This window comes from Oncorhynchus tshawytscha, linkage group LG02 (assembly GCF_018296145.1).
Source record: "Oncorhynchus tshawytscha isolate Ot180627B linkage group LG02, Otsh_v2.0, whole genome shotgun sequence".
Lineage (NCBI taxonomy): Eukaryota > Metazoa > Chordata > Actinopteri > Salmoniformes > Salmonidae > Oncorhynchus > Oncorhynchus tshawytscha.
Window position 1 is genome coordinate 46,475,684 of NC_056430.1, and position 21,892 is coordinate 46,497,575.

A 21,892-nucleotide genomic window follows, 5' to 3' on the forward strand; every position below is an offset into this window, starting at 1 on the left:
CGTAGCACTCACGTCCATAGCAACCTATCCCTCAACGTAACCAAGACTAAGGAGATGATTGTGGACTACAGGAAAAGGAGCACCGAGCACGTCCCCATTCTCATGGACGGGCTGTAGGGGAGCAGGTTGAGAGCTTCAAATTCCTTGGTGTCCACATCAACAACAAACTAGATTGGTCCAAACACACCAAGACAGCCGTGAAGAGGGCATGACAAAGCCGATTCCCTCTCAGGAAACTAAAAAGATGGGTCCTGAGATCCTCAAAAGGTTCTACAGCTGCAACAGCCAGAGCATTCTGACTGGTTGCATGGCTGCCTGGTACGGCAATTGCTCGGTCTCCGACCGCAAGGCACTTCAGAGGGTAGTGCGTACGGCCCAGTACATCACTGGGGCAAAGCTGCCTGCATTCCAGGACCTAAAAATTGTCAAAGACCCCAGCCACCCCAGTTATAGACTGTTCTCTCTACTACCAAGCGGTACCGGAGTGCCAAGTCTAGGACAAAAAGGCTTCTCAACAGTTTTTACCCCCAAGCCATAAGACTCCTGAACAGGTAACCAAATGGTTACCCAGACTATTTGCATTGTGTGTGTCCCCCCCCAACCCCTCTTTTACGCTGCTGCTACTCTCTGTTTATCTTATATGCATAGTCACTTTAACTATACATTCATGTACATACTACCTCAATTGGCCCAACCAACCAGTGCTCCTGCACATTGGCTAACCGGGCTATCTGCATTGTGTCCCACCACCCGCCAACCCCTCTTTTTACACTTCTGCTACTCTCTGTTCATCATATATGCATAGTCACTTTAATGATACCCACATGTACATACTACCTCAATAAGCCTGACTAACAGGTGTCTGTATATAGCCTTGCTACTCTTTTTTGAAATGTCTTTTTACTGTTGTTTTATTTCTTTACTTACCTACACACACACATACCTCTTTTTCCACACCATTTGTTAGAGCCTGTAAGCAAGCATTTCGCTTTAAGGTCACCTGTTGTATTCGGCGCGCGTGACAAATAAACTTTGATTTGATTTGATTCATTCCGCCGATTCTGTTGAAAAACGTTTCTTAAACGGAAGCTAACGGGGATAAACATACTTGAATTTGTCCAATAGAAACTAATTTGCAACTGTTGGATGAATGATTACATCCTATACAGTATCAGCTAGATGCAGGCAAGAGTGTGCAAGTATTGAATGTCACTGTCTGTCATCTCAAATTTGTCTCTAGACCTCTGTGCCCCTTCGTTATAAACTTTCATTCAAAGGCTAGGTTGTAGCAACCTCATGATGGGTATAGGGAACATTTGTGTCACGCCTGCTTCGGCTCTTCCCCCCTGGCACTCAATCTCCTGTTTTATTACCTCCCCTATATTTGTCAGTTCCCCAGCGCTGTTCCTCGTTGCTGCATTGTTTGTCGTCTGCCTTTGTGTTTCCCAGTTCAGACGCTGTTCCTGTCCTGTTGCATGTCCGTTCCTAATTAAATGTCAACTCCCAGTACCTGCGTCTATTCTCCAGCGTCATTCCTTACAATTGGAGTATCATGTAGTAGCCGAAACCTATCGATGTTACATTGAACTGGGCGAATGCAATATGAATGACAGTCATCCAATATGCTGTAATAGAAATAAGGCCATGCTCATGAAACGACACTGACCGCCACTGGCATCAGGAATTGTCTACCACCCAAATGACATCCAGCCAACTTGACACAACTGTTGGAAGCATTGGAGTTAACATGGGCCAGCATCTGTGGAACGATTTTGACACCTCTTAAAGTCCATGCCCCGGCAAATTAAGGCTGTTCTGATGGCTATTATTATTCAATGCTCCAAGGGGCTCAGCAGAGCTTTGTATTTTTCTGTCATTTCTAGGGAGACAGGCAACAATTATTTCCTTGAATACAATGTGGCGAACAGTGGTTGCTGTTGGCAACCATTTCAGTCAGTCATTCAGTCAGTCAGTCATTCAGCCAGTCAGTGAAAGAACAAGGAAAAATAGTCAAGTGGATGACAAACAAATAACTACAAGAGAGACAATTCTCATTTTCTCTTTATTCTTTTTCCTGATTGGAAACAAATGCAGGGTCATTATTTTCATTAATCACATTACATGACATGATGCACCAAAATGTTACTCTATCTGTTTACAGGAATACACTGAATAGAACACAAGGTTTCACAATGGATACACGACTGATGTTTCGCCCATTGCACTTACAACAGTGAATGACTTGAGTTAAGACTTTTTCTGGATTTTTTGTTGCATTTTCTCTTTCCTGTTTTCCTCTTATTTCAATCTCTCTTTTTTTTTTTTAATTAGCGGATCATGTCCCATCACCTTTGAAACCTCCCGATAGAATGACAATAGAACGCCTGGATAAACTTTTGCCATGGAGGTATTTCTCCTTGTTTTACAAACACAATATGTATAGAAACTCTAAAGAGACCAGATATGTTTTCTGAATACAAGTTGTTCCCCTTTTGCCAACAGTCACATACACCGCCCATTTCATCATTATAATCATAATATTTAATCATAATAAATATTATATTATGCACAAAAGCACAAAAAGTTGGCAGCAAGTACAGCGTGGGGGATGCACAAGACGGCCTTACTATGAACTCAAACGCTGTACAGAAGAATCCATCTGTATTTACAGTGACAATGTCTGTCTGTCTGTCTGTCCTTGTGTCTCGCTGGACGGCTACAGTCAGTGATGGCTGTTCTGTCACATGCACCTCTTCTCTTATCGACCACAACGTCTCCATGAAGATGGTGAGCATGCATCTGTCTATACCGAACCACCACTAAGGACCCTCTGTGATTCATTCTACCCACACTCATTCATATTAATGACATGAGATACTTGATTTGTTTTTACCTCGCCTTGAAATTGTCAACACATTTCCTATTGGTGTGTCATATTTCTGTGTCTTTACAGACAGTATAGTGACAAACTGTAACCAGTCAGGCTTGTGCTTTCATTATAACGTGCCCTGATTTGGTAAATGACAGGCTTGGGGTCAGCAGCATGTCGAGTCTCTCGGACTTGACTGACAGTACTGTAGGTTCCCTCTAGGTTCCCTGGAGGTTCCCTCTAGGTTGGCCTTGGATATGGAAGGTTCAGCGGTTCACTGATTGAGTTCTAGACGTGCTTCTGTTCATTTAAGGGTGTATCTTAACATCAATTTAAGTCACATTTTCACTTAGTCTCCCAGTGAAATGAATGCACGAGTAAGTGGAGGAAAGGATTTCCCCCATTGTTCCTCCAACTACAAATAATACCTTGATTTGTTGTTCTGTAAATGTACCTTTTAGTGGCTTCAAAGCACTTTAATGTTGTTTCCCACATCATATATTACCACATGAAGCCATCCCGATATGCAGTGAGGCATACGAAACAGTTCTATTTCTTGGATGGTCTGATCAACCAATCAGATACCAGAAACTAACCCCCCCCCCACCTCCCGCCCTCTCTTCAGATTATACACCGACCGTAATACGCACAATTACATTTTACATGGAGAATTTCTTGACCAACTGCATCACAGGTTTGTATAGCAGCACGGATTGGACAGTCACTGTAAGCCGAACACGCCACGGCACAGTGGAAACCTGGTCAAGCCACACACACACCAAGACTTAACGAGGTCATACAAACAGCCGGACGAAGCCAAGCAAACCCATGCTTCTAGCAACAAGATGTTGGACATTCATGACTGACAGTCTATACAGTTAACCCTTTGGCAACAAGTCCCCCGTATGGGGAGTGATGGGGTACTATTAAACATGCCACAAAAATAAAAACAAGTCTAGATTCAATAGTTCAATATTAAGATCCATACATACAAGTACAAACATGTTCATAACCGTTTTCTGACGTTTTTCAGTTCACAATGATGTTGGGAGTCGTGTGAGTAACATTGGTCATCATGATATTAAACTTTTTTGGAGTCTTTTCCAGTTTCAAAATGAATCATTGCATAGAACATTTGAAATGATGATTGCTTCCAACCAATCCTGTGTGTGTGTGTGTGTGTGTGTGTGTGTGTGTGTGTGTGTGTGTGTGTGTGTGTGTGTGTGTGTGTGTGCGTGTGCGGGTTAGCGTAAATGCCTATGTGTATGTGTGGTTATGCAACTCTCTCAGACACATTTACTGATGTTCTTCAACATGTCTCAGATATCCCCAAGCACGAATTTAAACAACATTAACACCATTGTGCTGTATAACGTTTTCTGCATGCTATTGCTTTTAAAAATCAACCAGCAAATTATTCAAACACGAGATAATTAATAAGAAAACCATAGACCATTCAAATATAAATAGATTTACCAAAGAAAAACATACAGAAGTCACATAAATTAATAAATACACAAATGAATCATTTACATTATCAGTGTTCTAGCTAGATGTATATACATACAGTAGTATACATTTGTGCAAAAAAATAAATTAAGAAAGGTATGATATGGACATTTCAAAACATATGAGGTATACAAGTAAAAAATATGGACCGAATAAGGCTCTTCTTTTCCCCCAAAAAATACCAGGCAGAAATGATAAGAAACTAAACAAGATGAAAATAAATCAACAAATAGATCATAAAAAATAAACGAAACAACAACAAAGTCCCAAAGTGCTCTGGGACTGACAACTGATGGCTTTGTGATGGCTAACAAACAAACAAAAAAACAGCCGTGGCCACGCTTACTTGCGCTCCGTTTGGTTCTCTCTTCTGTGTAGATCTCACACTCTCATTGGTGGGGCACCACTGGTAGCTCCTCCACCTCTCGTGATCCTACTCGTCGAGTAATGTCTAGTGGCCCCTCTTCTGGACACGGTGGTGGGGAAAAGTATTGAGAAGATATGGGTTTCTATTCGATTATTATTATTGTGCGTGCATTCCCATGTCCACAACGTACATGTTGCATTCTGGAGACATCATATCATCACAACAGGTGGACGAGAAATGAAAACACATTCAAAGAAAGGGTCATCGTTCCCTATACTGGAATGTAGAGATCATAGAAACCAAGCATTCAAGGGTTTAATAACAGGGAATTGTTTGTTTGTTTTGTCTGTCGCCGTAGTAACGTCTTGCCTCCTCCGGTGTAGTAGTTCGAGTGTCATAGTTAGCGAAGAAGTTCTCTTTGGTACTAGTAAAACCTATGAGCTGTGTACCTCTGTCGACCTCCTCCATTGCGTTATAATGGTGATGCTGTAAAAAAAAAAAAAAGGCCCTTTGGGCACAAAAGCGTGGGGTCATGAAGGATTCTGGTCAGATGTGGACTCCTCAGACAGACTCTGCATCCCAAATGGTCCCCTATTTCCTATATATTTCCTATATAATACACTACTTTTGACCAGAGCCCAAAGGACCCTGGTCGAAAGTAGTGCACTAAATAGGGAATAGGGTGTCATTTGGGACTTGACCTGAGTAGATTGTGGTCAGATGTGGACTCCTCAGACAGAGTGACTTCCCCTTAATGCCCTGTAGAGGGCACTATGAAGCTTCCCTCAACTACAATCGCTCCCATCTGGCCTGGTTTTCCAACAGGAGAACCTCAGCGAGTGATACAAGACATTCAGATGAAAAATCAGCATCCTCCGTTGCTGTCCCCTTGAGCTGAGAGATGCTGAAGCCAAGCCTAAGGTGTGTGACAGCTCCCTGTCCTGTACCTGGATCCGGAGTTATATCTCTCAGTAAGCAGACAACCGACAGGGAGGTGAGGATTCGATCTGTCTTTTTCACTCTCTTACGGGAGCTGTGAGGCAGGCTCTCCCTGGCATTCTGTTGGTGTATCTGAAAACACAAGGTCAGAGATCAGTGTCCCTCACCTGGAGATCATTTCTACTGAGAACTAAAGGTTCCAAAATTCCGGTAACTTTCTTTTTTTCAGTTTATGTCCTCCTGATTCCAGGAATCTTCCAAATGGGATTTCTGGAAAACGTACCAAAATGTTGCAACGCTACGAGAACAATATGCACCGAATTTATACGGTATGTGTTGCATTAGGATCCAATATGTCACAGGCATTTGAATCATATGACAAACACAGGCAAAACACAGGGCATACAATTGACAGTACACAGAGTGTTCATTACATGTGTTCATTACTGTCCCATAGAGTTCCTGCGACATTATTTTGCTGACATTTTATTTGATCTCTGAGAAATGAAGCTAACTAATTGATTAGTCACTTTATATGTACATACTGTATTCTAGACATACTGTAGCTCATCCTATATAACTACTGCTGGACAGCCAGTACCTTTTCCTACTTACACATTGTCCAGACTGCCTATTCACCACCACATATTTATATTCAGGACTCTGACATTGCTCATTCTGATATTTCTTCATTTCTGTTTTTTTTTGTGTATTTGTGTATCAGCATTGCACTGTTAGACACTGCATTGCTGGAGCTAGAAACGTACGGGTTTTGCAACACCCGCTTTAACATCTGCTGATCTGTGCATGCGACAAATAGACTGTGATTTGATTTGAACGATTTCAGGACTTGATTTCACCTCAAGGGGGCAGAGGAGAGCTGTAGGACTGTAATACTGTACCGCTGGAGGGATAACTATGTGTGTGCGCACACGCCTTCCCTACAGGCAGACAAAAGGGCCCACGTATACACACAATTCCATTCTCATTCCTCACACATGGTTCAGCTCAGTGTCCTTTAGAGCGAGAAGGAGAGAGAGCGAGAGAGAGATGTAAACATACAGTATGTTTCCCATGCCAATTAAGCCCTTTGAATTGAACATGTTAATTGAATTGAGAGAGAGAAAACAGACACAATGAGAGGGAAAGAGAGAGAGAGAGAGAGAGAAAGAAACAGGGACAGAGAGAGAGAGAGAACAAGAGAAAGAAACAGGGACAGAGAGAGAGAGAGAACGAGAGAAAGAAACAGGGACAGACAGAGAGAGAGAACAAGAGAAAGAAACAGGGACAGAGAGAGAAAGAGAGAAAGAAACAGGGACAGAGAGAGAACGAGAGAAAGAAACAGGGACAGAGAGAGAACGAGAGAAAGAAACAGGGACAGAGAGAGAACGAGAGAAAGAAACAGGGACAGAGATAGAACAAGAGAAAGAAACAGGGACAGACAGAGAGAGAATGAGAGAAAGAAACAGGGACAGACAGAGAGAGAGAACAAGAGAAAGAAACAGGGACAGACAGACAGAGAGAAAGAGAGAAAGAAACAGGGACAGAGAGAGAACGAGAGAAAGAAACAGGGACAGAGAGAGAACAAGAGAAAGAAACAGGGACAGACAGAGAGAGAATGAGAGAAAGAAACAGGGACAGAGAGAGAATGAGAGAAAGAAACAGGGACAGAGAGAGAACGAGAGAAAGAAACAGGGACAGAGAGAGAACAAGAGAAAGAAACAGGGACAGACAGAGAGAGAATGAGAGAAAGAAACAGGGACAGAGAGAGAATGAGAGAAAGAAACAGGGACAGACAGAGAGAGAGAATGAGAGAAAGAAACAGGGACAGAGAGAGAATGAGAGAAAGAAACAGGGACAGACAGAGAGAGAGAATGAGAGAAAGAAACAGGGACAGAGAGAGAACAAGAGAAAGAAACAGGGACAGAGAGAGAACAAGAGAAAGAAACAGGGACAGACAGAGAACAAGAGAAAGAAACAGGGACAGAGAGAGAGAACAAGAGAAAGACACAGGGACAGAGAGAGAGAACAAGAGAAAGAAACAGGGACAGAGAGAGAACAAGAGAAAGAAACAGGGACAGACAGAGAACAAGAGAAAGAAACAGGGACAGAGAGAGAGAACAAGAGAAAGAAACAGGGACAGAGAGAGAGAACAAGAGAAAGAAACAGGGACAGACAGAGAACAAGAAAAAGAAACAGGGACAGAGAGAGAGAATGAGAGAAAGAAACAGGGACAGAGAAAGAATGAGAGAAAGAAACAGGGACAGAGAGAGAGAATGAGAGAAAGAAACAGGGACAGAGAGAGAGAACAAGAGAAAGAAACAGGGACAGAGAGAGAGAACAAGAGAAAGAAACAGGGACAGAGAGAGAGAACAAGAGAAAGAAACAGGGACAGACAGAGAACAAGAAAAAGAAACAGGGACAGAGAGAGAGAATGAGAGAAAGAAACAGGGACAGAGAGAGAGATCAAGAGAAAGAAACAGGGACAGAGAGAGAATGAGAGAAAGAAACAGGGACAGAGAGAGAGATCAAGAGAAAGAAACAGGGACAGAGACAGAATGAGAGAAAGAAACAGGGACAGACAGAGAGAGAGAATGAGAGAAAGAAACAGGGACAGAGAGAGAACGAGGGACAGAGATAGAATGAGAGAAAGAAACAGGGACAGAGAGAGAGAACAAGAGAAAGAAACAGGGACAGAGAGAGAACAAGAGAAAGAAACAGGGACAGAGAGAGAGAACGAGAGAAAGACGCAGGGACAGATCGAGAACAAGAGAAAGAATCAGGGACAGACAGAGAGAGAGAATGAGAGAAAGAAACAGGGACAGAGAGAGAACAAGAGAAAGAAACAGGGACAGAGAGAGAACAAGAGAAAGAAACAGGGACAGACAGAGAACAAGAGAAAGAAACAGGGACAGAGAGAGAGAACAAGAGAAAGAAACAGGGACAGAGAGAGAGAACAAGAGAAAGAAACAGGGACAGAGAGAGAACAAGAGAAAGAAGCAGGGACAGAGAGAGAGAGAGAGAACAAGAGAAAGAAACAGGGACAGAGAGAGAGACAGAACGAGAGAAAGAAACAGGGACAGACAGAGAGAGAGAACAAGAGAAAGAAACAGGGACAGAGAGAGAACAAGAGAAAGAAACAGGGACAGAGAGAGAGACAGAACGAGAGAAAGAAACAGGGACAGACAGAGAGAGAGAACAAGAGAAAGAAACAGGGACAAGAGAGAGAGACAGAAGGAGAGAAAGAAACAGGGACAGAGACAGAGAGAGAGAACAAGAGAAAGAAACAGGGACAGAGAGAGAACAAGAGAAAGAAACAGGGACAGAGAGAGAGACAGAACGAGAGAAAGAAACAGGGACAGACAGAGAGAACAAGAGAAAGAAACAGGGACAGAGAGAGAACAAGAGAAAGAAACAGGGACAGAGAGAGAACAAGAGAAAGAAACAGGGACAGAGAGAGAGAACAAGAGAAAGAAACAGGGACAGAGAGAGAGAACAAGAGAAAGAAACAGGGAGAGAGAGAAGAACGAGAGAAAGAAACAGGGACAGACAGAGAGAACAAGAGAAAGAATCAGGGACAGAGAGAGAGAACAAGAGAAAGAAACAGGGACAGACAGAGAGAGAGAATGAGAGAAAGAAACAGGGACAGGGACAGAGAGAGAGAACAAGAGAAAGAAACAGAGGACCAGGGACAGAGAGAGAGAATGAGAGAAAGAAACAGGGACAGAGAGAGAGAACAAGAGAAAGAAACAGGGACCGACAGAGAGAGAGAATGAGAGAAAGAAACAGGGACAGCGAGAGAGACAGAACAAGAGAAAGAAACAGGGACAGACAGAGAGAACAAGAGAAAGAAACAGGGACAGACAGAGAGAGAGAATGAGAGAAAGAAACAGGGACAGAGAGAGAGAACAAGAGAAAGAAACAGGGACAGATCGAGAACAAGAGAAAGAAACAGGGACAGACAGAGAGAGAGAATGAGAGAAAGAAACAGGGACAGACAGAGAGAGAGAACGAGAGAAAGAAACAGGGGCAGAGAGAGAACAAGAGAAAGAAACAGGGACAGACAGAGAGAGAGAATGAGAGAAAGAAACAGGGACAGACAGAGAGAGAGAACGAGAGAAAGAAACAGGGGCAGAGAGAGAACAAGAGAAAGAAACAGGGACAGACAGAGAACGAGGGACAGAGATAGAATAAGAGAAAGAAACAGGGACAGAGAGAGAGAACGAGAGAAAGAAACAGGGACAGAGACAGAATGAGAGAAAGAAACAGGGACAGACAGAGAGACAGAACGAGAGAAAGAAACAGGGACAGACAGAGAGAACAAGAGAAAGAAACAGGGACAGAGAGAACGAGAGAAAGAAACAGGGACAGAGCGAGAACGAGAGAAAGAAACAGGGACAGAGAGAGAACGAGGGACAGAGATAGAATGAGAGAAAGAAACAGGGACAGAGAGAGAGCGAGAGAAAGAAACAGCGACAGAGAGAGAAAGAGAGAAAGAAACAGGGAGAGAGAGAGAAAGAGAGAAAGAAAGAAACAGCGACAGAGAAAGAGAGAAAGAAACAGGGACAGAGAGAGAACGAGAGAAAAACAGGGACAGAGACAGAACGAGAGAAAAAAACAGGGACAGAGAGAGAATGAGAGAAAGAAACAGGGACAGACAGAGAGAGAGAATGAGAGAAAGAAACAGGACAGACAGAGAGAGAGAATGAGAGAAAGAAACAGGGACAGAGAGAGAGAATGAGAGAAAGAAACAGGGACAGACAGAGAGAGAGAATGAGAGAAAGAAACAGGGACAGAGAGAGAACAAGAGAAAGAAACAGGGACAGAGAGAGAACAAGAGAAAGAAACAGGGACAGAGAGAGAACAAGAGAAAGAAACAGGGACAGACAGAGAACAAGAGAAAGAAACAGGGACAGAGAGAGAGAACAAGAGAAAGAAACAGGGACAGAGAGAGAGAACAAGAGAAAGAAACAGGGACAGAGAGAGAGAACAAGAGAAAGAAACAGGGACAGACAGAGAACAAGAAAAAGAAACAGGGACAGAGAGAGAGAATGAGAGAAAGAAACAGGGACAGAGAGAGAATGAGAGAAAGAAACAGGGACAGAGAGAGAGAATGAGAGAAAGAAACAGGGACAGAGAGAGAGAACGAGAGAAAGAAACAGGGACAGAGACAGAATGAGAGAAAGAAACAGGGACAGACAGAGAGAGAGAACAAGAGAAAGAAACAGGGACAAGAGAGAGAGACAGAAGGAGAGAAAGAAACAGGGACAGAGACAGAGAGAGAGAACAAGAGAAAGAAACAGGGACAGAGAGAGAACAAGAGAAAGAAACAGGGACAGACAGAGAGAGAGAATGAGAGAAAGAAACAGGGACAGAGAGAGAACGAGGGACAGAGATAGAATGAGAGAAAGAAACAGGGACAGAGAGAGAGAACAAGAGAAAGAAACAGGGACAGAGAGAGAACAAGAGAAAGAAACAGGGACAGAGAGAGAACAAGAGAAAGAAACAGGGACAGAGAGAGAACGAGGGACAGAGATAGAATGAGAGAAAGAAACAGGGACAGAGAGAGAGAACAAGAGAAAGAAACAGGGACAGAGAGAGAACAAGAGAAAGAAACAGGGACAGAGAGAGAGAACGAGAGAAAGAAACAGGGACAGAGAGAGAACGAGAGAAAGAAGCAGGGACAGAGAGAGAGAGAGAGAGAACAAGAGAAAGAAACAGGGACAGAGAGAGAGACAGAACGAGAGAAAGAAACAGGGACAGACAGAGAGAGAGAACAAGAGAAAGAAACAGGGACAGAGAGAGAGACAGAACGAGAGAAAGAAACAGGGACAGACAGAGAGAACAAGAGAAAGAAACAGGGACAGACAGAGAGAGAGAACAAGAGAAAGAAACAGGGACAGAGAGAGAGAACAAGAGAAAGAAACAGGGACAGACAGAGAGAGAGAACAAGAGAAAGAAACAGGGACAGAGAGAGAACAAGAGAAAGAAACAGGGACAGAGAGAGAACAAGAGAAAGAAACAGGGACAGAGAGAGAGAACAAGAGAAAGAAACAGGGACAGAGAGAGAGAACGAGAGAAAGAAGCAGGGACAGAGAGAGAGAACAAGAGAAAGAAACAGGGACCGACAGAGAGAGAGAATGAGAGAAAGAAACAGGGACAGCGAGAGAGACAGAACAAGAGAAAGAAACAGGGACAGACAGAGAGAACAAGAGAAAGTAACAGGGACAGACAGAGAGAGAGAATGAGAGAAAGAAACAGGGACAGAGAGAGAGAACAAGAGAAAGAAACAGGGACAGAGAGAGAACAAGAGAAAGAAACAGGGACAGAGAGAGAGACAGAACGAGAGAAAGAAACAGGGACAGACAGAGAGAGAGAACAAGAGAAAGAAACAGGGACAAGAGAGAGAGACAGAAGGAGAGAAAGAAAAGGGACAGAGACAGAGAGAGAGAACAAGAGAAAGAAACAGGGACAGAGAGAGAACAAGAGAAAGAAACAGGGACAGAGAGAGAGACAGAACGAGAGAAAGAAACAGGGACAGACAGAGAGAACAAGAGAAAGAAACAGGGACAGAGAGAGAACAAGAGAAAGAAACAGGGACAGAGAGAGAACAAGAGAAAGAAACAGGGACAGAGAGAGAGAACAAGAGAAAGAAACAGGGACAGAGAGAGAGACAGAACGAGAGAAAGAAACAGGGACAGAGACAGAGAGAGAGAACAAGAGAAAGAAACAGGGACAGAGAGAGAGACAGAACGAGAGAAAGAAACAGGGACAGACAGAGAGAACAAGAGAAAGAAACAGGGACAGAGAGAGAACAAGAGAAAGAAACAGGGACAGAGAGAGAGAACAAGAGAAAGAAACAGGGACAGACAGAGAGAGAGAATGAGAGAAAGAAACAGGGACAGCGAGAGAGACAGAACAAGAGAAAGAAACAGGGACAGACAGAGAGAACAAGAGAAAGAAACAGGGACAGACAGAGAGAGAGAATGAGAGAAAGAAACAGGGACAGAGAGAGAGAACAAGAGAAAGAAACAGGGACAGATCGAGAACAAGAGAAAGAAACAGGGACAGACAGAGAGAGAGAATGAGAGAAAGAAACAGGGACAGACAGAGAGAGAGAATGAGAGAAAGAAACAGGGACAGACAGAGAGAGAGAACGAGAGAAAGAAACAGGGGCAGACAGAGAGAGAGAATGAGAGAAAGAAACAGGGACAGACAGAGAGAGAGAACGAGAGAAAGAAACAGGGGCAGAGAGAGAACAAGAGAAAGAAACAGGGACAGACAGAGAACGAGGGACAGAGATAGAATAAGAGAAAGAAACAGGGACAGAGAGAGAGAACGAGAGAAAGAAACAGGGACAGAGACAGAATGAGAGAAAGAAACAGGGACAGACAGAGAGACAGAACGAGAGAAAGAAACAGGGACAGACAGAGAGAACAAGAGAAAGAAACAGGGACAGACAGAGAGAGAGAATGAGAGAAAGAAACAGGGACAGACAGAGAGAGAGAACGAGAGAAAGAAACAGGGGCAGAGAGAGAACAAGAGAAAGAAACAGGGACAGACAGAGAACGAGGGACAGAGACAGAATGAGAGAAAGAAACAGGGACAGACAGAGAGACAGAACGAGAGAAAGAAACAGGGACAGACAGAGAGAACAAGAGAAAGAAACAGGGACAGAGAGAGAACGAGAGAAAGAAACAGGGACAGAGCGAGAACGAGAGAAAGAAACAGGGACAGAGAGAGAACGAGGGACAGAGATAGAATGAGAGAAAGAAACAGGGACAGAGAGAGAGCGAGAGAAAGAAACAGCGACAGAGAGAGAAAGAGAGAAAGAAACAGGGAGAGAGAGAGAAAGAGAGAAAGAAAGAAACAGGGACAGAGAGAGAAAGAGAGAAAGAAACAGGGAGAGAGAGAGAAAGAGAGAAAAACAGGGACAGAGACAGAACGAGAGAAAGAAACAGGGACAGACAGAGAGAGAGAATGAGAGAAAGAAACAGGGACAGAGAGAGAATGAGAGAAAGAAACAGGGACAGACAGAGAGAGAGAATGAGAGAAAGAAACAGGGACAGACAGAGAGAGAGAATGAGAGAAAGAAACAGGGACAGAGAGAGAACAAGAGAAAGAAACAGGGACAGACAGAGAACAAGAGAAAGAAACAGGGACAGAGAGAGAGAACAAGAGAATGAAACAGGGACAGAGAGAGAGAACAAGAGAAAGAAACAGGGACAGAGAGAGAACAAGAGAAAGAAACAGGGACAGACAGAGAACAAGAGAAAGAAACAGGGACAGAGAGAGAGAACAAGAGAAAGAAACAGGGACAGAGAGAGAGAACAAGAGAAAGAAACAGGGACAGACAGAGAACAAGAAAAAGAAACAGGGACAGAGAGAGAGAATGAGAGAAAGAAACAGGGACAGAGAGAGAATGAGAGAAAGAAACAGGGACAGAGAGAGAGAATGAGAGAAAGAAACAGGGGACAGAGAGAGAGAACGAGAGAAAGAAACAGGGACAGAGACAGAATGAGAGAAAGAAACAGGGACAGACAGAGAGAGAGAACAAGAGAAAGAAACAGGGACAAGAGAGAGAGACAGAAGGAGAGAAAGAAACAGGGACAGACAGAGAGAGAGAACAAGAGAAAGAAACAGGGACAGAGAGAGAACAAGAGAAAGAAACAGGGACAGACAGAGAGAGAGAAGAGACAGAAAGAAACAGGGACAGAGAGAGAACAGGGACAGAGATAGAATGAGAGAAAGAAACAGGGACAGAGAGAGAGAACAAGAGAAAGAAACAGGGACAGAGAGAGAACAAGAGAAGAGAAACAGGGACAGAGAGAGAACAAGAGAAAGAAACAGGGACAGAGAGAGAGAACGAGAGAAAGAAACAGGGACAGAGAGAGAACGAGAGAAAGAAGCAGGGACAGAGAGAGAGAGAGAGAGAACAAGAGAAAGAAACAGGGACAGAGAGAGAGACAGAACGAGAGAAAGAAACAGAGACAGAGAGAGAGAACAAGAGAAAGAAACAGGGACAGAGAGAGAGACAGAACGAGAGAAAGAAACAGGGACAGACAGAGAGAACAAGAGAAAGAAACAGGGACAGACAGAGAGAGAGAACAAGAGAAAGAAACAGGGACAGAGAGAGAAGAGAAAAAGAAACAGGGACAGACAGAGAGAGACAGAACGAGAGAAAGAAACAGGGACAGACAGAGAGAGAGAGAGAGAAAGAAACAGGGACAGAGAGAGAACAAGAGAAAGAAACAGGGACAGACAGAGAGAGAGAACAAGAGAAAGAAACAGGGACAGACAGAGAGAACAAGAGAAAGAAACAGGGACAGAGAGAGAACAAGAGAAAGAAACAGGGACAGAGAGAGAACAAGAGAAAGAAACAGGGACAGAGAGAGAGAACAAGAGAAAGAAACAGGGACAGAGAGAGAGAACGAGAGAAAGAAACAGGGACAGAGAGAGAACAAGAGAAAGAAACAGGGACAGAGAGAGAGACAGAACGAGAGAAAGAAACAGGGACAGACAGAGAGAACAAGAGAAAGAAACAGGGACAGAGAGAGAACAAGAGAAAGAAACAGGGACAGAGAGAGAACAAGAGAAAGAAACAGGGACAGAGAGAGAGAACGAGAGAAAGAAGCAGGGACAGATCGAGAACAAGAGAAAGAATCAGGGACAGACAGAGAGAGAGAATGAGAGAAAGAAACAGGGACAGAGAGAGAGAACAAGAGAAAGAAACAGGGACCGACAGAGAGAGAGAATGAGAGAAAGAAACAGGGACAGCGAGAGAGACAGAACAAGAGAAAGAAACAGGGACAGACAGAGAGAACAAGAGAAAGAAACAGGGACAGACAGAGAGAGAGAATGAGAGAAAGAAACAGGGACAGAGAGAGAGAACAAGAGAAAGAAACAGGGACAGAGAGAGAGAACAAGAGAAAGAAACAGGGACAGAGAGAGAACAAGAGAAAGAAACAGGGACAGAGAGAGAACAAGAGAAAGAAACAGGGACAGAGAGAGAACAAGAGAAAGAAACAGGGACAGAGAGAGAGATAGAACAAGAGAAAGAAACAGGGACAGAGAGAGAGAACAAGAGAAAGAAGCAGGGACAGAGAGAGAGAACGAGAGAAAGAAACAGGGACAGAGAGAGAGAACGAGAGAAAGAAACAGGGACAGAGAGAGAGAACAAGAGAAAGAAACAGGGACAGAGAGAGAACAAGAGAAAGAAACAGGGACAGAGAGAGAGAACGAGAGAAAGAAACAGGGACAGAGAGAGAACGAGAGAAAGAAGCAGGGACAGAGAGAGAGAGAGAGAGAACAAGAGAAAGAAACAGGGACAGAGAGAGAGACAGAGCGAGAGAAAGAAACAGGGACAGACAGAGAGAGAGAATGAGAGAAAGAAACAGGGACAGATCGAGAACAAGAGAAAGAAACAGGGACAGAGAGAGAGAACAAGAGAAAGAAGCAGGGACAGACAGAGAGAGAGAATGAGAGAAAGAAACAGGGACAGATCGAGAACAAGAGAAAGAAACAGGGACAGAGACAGAATGAGAGAAAGAAACAGGGACAGAGAGAGAACGAGAGAAAGAAACAGGGACAGAGCGAGAACGAGGGACAGAGATAGAATGAGAGAAAGAAACAGGGACAGAGAGAGAGAACGAGAGAAAGAAACAGGGACAGATAGAGAGAGAGAACGAGAGAAAGAAACAGGGACAGACAGAGAGAGAGAACGAGAGAAAGAAACAGGGACAGACAGAGAGAGAGAACGAGAGAAAGAAACAGGGACAGAGAGAGAAAGAGAGAAAGAAACAGGGAGAGAGAGAGAAAGAGAGAAAGAAAGAAACAGCGACAGAGAGAGAAAGAGAGAAAGAAACAGGGACAGAGAGAGAACGAGAGAAAGAAACAGGGACAGACAGAGAGAGAGAATGAGAGAAAGAAACAGGGACAGACAGAGAGGGAGAACGAGAGAAAGAAACAGGGACAGACAGAGAGAGAGAATGAGAGAAAGAAACAGGGACAGACAATGAGAGAGAATGAGAGAAAGAAACAGGGACAGAGAGAGAACGAGAGAAAGAAACAGGGATAGAGAGAGAACGAGAGAAAGAAACAGGTAAATCAAATCAAATCAAATTTTATTTGTCACATACACATGGTTAGCAGATGTTAATGCGAGTGTAGCGAAATGCTTGTGCTTCTAGTTCCGACAATGCAGTAATAACGAGCAAGTAATCTAACTAAGAATTCCAAAAAAACTACTGTCTTATACACAGTGTAAGGGGATAAAGAATATGTACATAAGGATATATGAATGAGTGATGGTACAGAGCAGCATAGGCAAGATACAGTAGATGATATCGAGTACAGTATATACATATGAGATAAGTATGTAAACCAAGTGGCATAGTTAAAGTGGCTAGTGATACATGTATTACATAAGGATGCAGTCGATGATATAGAGTACAGTATCAACGTATGCATATGAGATGAACAATGTAGGGTAAGTAACATTATATAAGGTAGCATTGTTTAAAGTGGCTAGTGATATATTTACATCATTTCCCATCAATTCCCATGATTAAAGTGGCTGGAGTAGAGTCAGTGTCATTGACAGTGTGTTGGCAGTAGCCACTCAATGTTAGTGGTGGCTGTTTAACAGTCTGATGGCCTTGAGATAGAAGCTGTTTTTCAGTCTCTCGGTCCCAGCTTTGATGCACCTGTACTGACCTCGCCTTCTGGATGACAGCGGGGTGAACAGGCAGTGGCTCGGGTGGTTGATGTCCTTGATGATCTTTATGGCCTTCCTGTAGCATCGGGTGGTGTAGGTGTCCTGGAGGGCAGGTAGTTTGCCCCCGGTGATGCGTTGTGCAGACCTCACTACCCTCTGGAGAGCCTTACGGTTGAGGGCGGTGCAGTTGCCATACCAGGCAGTGATACAGCCCGCCAGGATGCTCTCGATTGTGCATCTGTAGAAGTTTGTGAGTGCTTTTGGTGACAAGCCGAATTTCTTCAGCCTCCTGAGGTTGAAGAGGCGCTGCTGCGCCTTCCTCACGATGCTGTCTGTGTGAGTGGACCAATTCAGTTTGTCTGTGATGTGTATGCCGAGGAACTTAAAACTTGCTACCCTCTCCACTACTGTTCCATCGATGTGGATGGGGGTGTTCCCTCTGCTGTTTCCTGAAGTCCACAATCATCTCCTTAGTTTTGTTGACGTTGAGTGTGAGGTTATTTTCATGACACCACACTCCGAGGGCCCTCACCTCCTCCCTGTAGGCCGTCTCGTCGTTGTTGGTAATCAAGCCTACCACTGTTGTGTCGTCCGCAAACTTGATGATTGAGTTGGAGGCGTGCATGGCCACGCAGTCGTGGGTGAACAGGGAGTACAGGAGAGGGCTCAGAACGCACCCTTGTGGGGCCCCAGTGTTGAGGATCAGCGGGGAGGAGATGTTGTTGCCTACCCTCACCACCTGGGGCGGCCCGTCAGGAAGTCCAGTACCCAGTTGCACAGGGCGGGGTCGAGACCCAGGGTCTCGAGCTTGATGACGAGCTTGGAGGGTACTATGGTGTTGAATGCCGAGCTGTAGTCGATGAACAGCATTCTCACATAGGTATTCCTCTTGTCCAGATGGGTTAGGGCAGTGTGCAGTGTGGTTGAGATTGCATCGTCTGTGGACCTATTTGGGCGGTAAGCAAATTGGAGTGGGTCAAGGGTGTCAGGTAGGGTGGAGGTGATATGGTCCTTGACTAGTCTCTCAAAGCACTTCATGATGACGGATGTGAGTGCTACGGGGCGGTAGTCGTTTAGCTCAGTTACCTTAGCTTTCTTGGGAACAGGAACAATGGTGGCCCTCTTGAAGCATGTGGGAACAGCAGACTGGTATAGGGATTGATTGAATATGTCCGTAAACACACCGGCCAGCTGGTCTGCGCATGCTCTGAGGGCGCGGCTGGGGATGCCGTCTGGGCCTGCAGCCTTGCGAGGGTTAACACGTTTAAATGTCTTACTCACTTCGGCTGCAGTGAAGGAGAGACCGCATGTTTCCGTTGCAGGCCGTGTCAGTGGCACTGTATTGTCCTCAAAGCGGGCAAAAAGTTATTTAGTCTGCCTGGGAGCAAGACATCCTGGTCCGTGACTGGGCTGGGTTTCTTCCTGTAGTCTGTGATTGACTGTAGACCCTGCCACATGCCTCTTGTGTCTGAGCCGTTGAATTGAGATTCTACTTTGTCTCTGTACTGGCGCTTAGCTTGTTTGATAGCCTTGCAGAGGGAATAGCTGCACTGTTTGTATTCAGTCATGTTACCAGACACCTTGCCCTGATTAAAAGCAGTGGTTCGTGCCTTCAGTTTCACACGAATGCTGCCATCAATCCACGGTTTCTGGTTAGGGAATGTTTTAATCCTTGCTATGGGAACGACATCTTCAACGCACGTTCTAATGAACTCGCACACCGTATCAGCGTATTCGTCAATGTTGTTGTCTGACGCAATACGAAACATCTCCCAGTCCACGTGATGGAAGCAGTCTTGGAGTGTGGAGTCAGCTTGGTCGGACCAGCGTTGGACAGACCTCAGCGTGGGAGCTTCTTGTTTTAGTTTCTGTCTGTAGGCAGGGATCAACAAAATGGAGTCGTGGTCAGCTTTTCCGAAAGGGGGCGGGGCAGGGCCTTATATGCGTCGCGGAAGTTAGAGTAACAATGATCCAGGGTCTTTCCACCCCTGGTTGCGCAATCGATATGCTGATAAAATTTAGGGAGTCTTGTTTTCAGATTAGCCTTGTTAAAATCCCCAGCTACAATGAATGCAGCCTCCGGATAAATCGTTTCCAGTTTGCAGAGAGTTAAATAAAGTTCGTTCAGAGCCATCGATGTGTCTGCTTGGGGGATATATACGGCTGTGATTATAATCGAAGAGAATTCTCTTGGTAGATAATGCGGTCTACATTTGATTGTGAGGAATTCTAAATCAGGTGAACAGAAGGATTTGAGTTCCTGTATGTTTCTTTCATCACACCATGTCACATTGGCCATGAGGCATTCGCCCCGCCCCGTCTTCTTACCAGAAAGATGTTTGTTTCTGTCGGCGCGATGCGTGGAGAAACCCGCTGGCTGCACCGCTCGGATTGCGTCTCTCCAGTTAGCCATGTTTCCGTGAAGCAGAGAACGTTACAGTCTCTGATGTCCCTCTGGAATGCTACCCTTGCTCGGATTTCATCAACCTTGTTGTCAAGAGACTGGACATTGGCAAGAAGAATGCTAGGGAGTGGTGCACGATGTGCCCGTCTCCGGAGTCTGACCAGAAGACCGCTTCGTTTCCCTCTTTTTCTGAGTCGGTTTTTTTTTGGGTCGCTGCATGTGATCCACTCGGTTACACTGGTTGTAAGGCAGAACACAGGATCCGCATCGCGAAAAACATATTCTTGGTCGTACTGATGGTGAGTTGACGCTGATCTTATATTCAGTAGTTCTTCTCGGCTGTATGTAATGAAACCTAAGATGACCTGGGGTACTAGTGTAAGAAATAACACGTAAAAAAACAAAGAACTGCATAGTTTCCTAGGAACGCGAAGCACAGAGAAAGACAGAGAAAGAACGAGAAAGAACGAGAGAAAGAAACAGGGACAGAGAGAGAACGAGAGAAAGAAACAGGGACAGAGACAGAATGAGAGAAAGAAACAGGGACAGAGAGAGAGAACAAGAGAAAGAAACAGGGACAGAGAGAGAGAACAAGAGAAAGAAACAGGGACAGAGAGAGAACAAGAGAAAGAAACAGGGACAGAGAGAGAACGAGAGAAAGAAACAGGGACAGAGACAGAATGAGAGAAAGAAACAGGGACAGAGAGAGAGAACAAGAGAAAGAAGCAGGGACAGACAGAGAGAGAGAATGAGAGAAAGAAACAGGGACAGACAGAGAGAACAAGAGAAAGAAACAGGGACAGAGAGAGAACAAGAGAAAGAAACAGGGACAGAGAGAGAGAGAGAACAAGAGAAAGAAACAGGGACAGACATAGAACAAGAGAAAGAAACAGGGACAGACAGAGAACAAGAGAAAGAAACAGGGACAGACAGAGAACAAGAGAAAGAGAGAACCACTGTCTTTATTCACAGTATTCCCTTAAATCCCTGAGCCAGAGCTCATGCAGCATGGAGGGTCATCCAGTGGCTAACATTCCAGTGGCTAACATTCCAGTGCCAGACTCTATTTACCATGGGAACCAATCCCACACCCTAATACCAGGGAATTATTGTAAAACTCTCTATAACAATACTTTTTGTTGTTGAACAAAGTCATTATTATTATTTTTTTAAAGCTCCAAGCTCTAAAATAGGGCAATAAATACAAGCTCTGCAATATGACTGATTAGAAAGGTTCATCCTAATGTACTGAGTTTTGCTCATGACCTTTCCCCTCATCGACTAGTTGCGCTACACTTCTAACGCGGCTGTACAGTAGTAGGCCACACCCACCACGAGTTGACACCTCACTAAAATAGACCACACTCCCTATCTAAGACCTCACAACTGGCCCAAGACAGTCACGCTGAGTGCTTCCAGTTTCACTACTCCCCCCTACGTGTCACTGGGCCGGTTTGTTTTGCTTGGCCCGATGCCCCGGGTGGGTGGACATGGTCTAAAATGTGCAAACTCCGCCCACCCGGGCCACCAGGCCCTTGCAAAACAAACTCACCCACTATGTCCCAAGCCCCTCCCTCCCCGGACGGTTGCAGCCAATCAGAGCCCTGCTGGGATTGTCAGTAATCCCCGGGGCTGAGAAGGCTTGCCTGCTGCTCAAAGAGGCACTGAGCTGGGTTTATCTCTAGATCCCTGCACTGGATCACAGGATCCCTCACCCCCTGCCCCACACACAGAGAGGCACCTGGTGTCACGCCCTATGATATCACGGTCAACCCAACCCAGATGCCATAATAACTAGTTCTAGTAGAGAGAGCAGTGGCCAGAAAGAGAAAGTAGGGACCCAATTAGTCTTCATGTGTTTTGAACAGGGGCCCAATAGAAATGCATTGAAATGTATTTTGCTTGCAAAACAATTCTATAGTGTTAGTCCATTCTACCATGTAATGAGGGATTGTTTATAGGATAGTAAATCATCATTCTGTGGGCTTCACAGTTTCTGTGTGCGTGCGTGCGACCATGTGTGCGTGTGTTGTGTGTGCGCATGTCTGTGTGTCCGTGTGTGAGTGTGCATGGAAGGACAGTAAAGCC

At 44.7% G+C, this 21,892-nt stretch overlaps 1 protein-coding gene across 1 annotated transcript in view; it reads right to left on the reverse strand.

Moving 5' to 3' along the window:
- Positions 1-2,044: 2,044 nt before the first annotated feature.
- LOC112222711 (protein bassoon-like) overlaps positions 2,045-21,892 on the reverse strand; it is a 137,826-nt gene continuing 117,978 nt past the window's right edge. The window contains exon 14 of the mRNA XM_042305280.1: positions 2,045-5,816. The gene's annotated coding sequence lies outside the window, so the exon portion shown is untranslated. The remainder of the gene's footprint in view (positions 5,817-21,892) is intronic.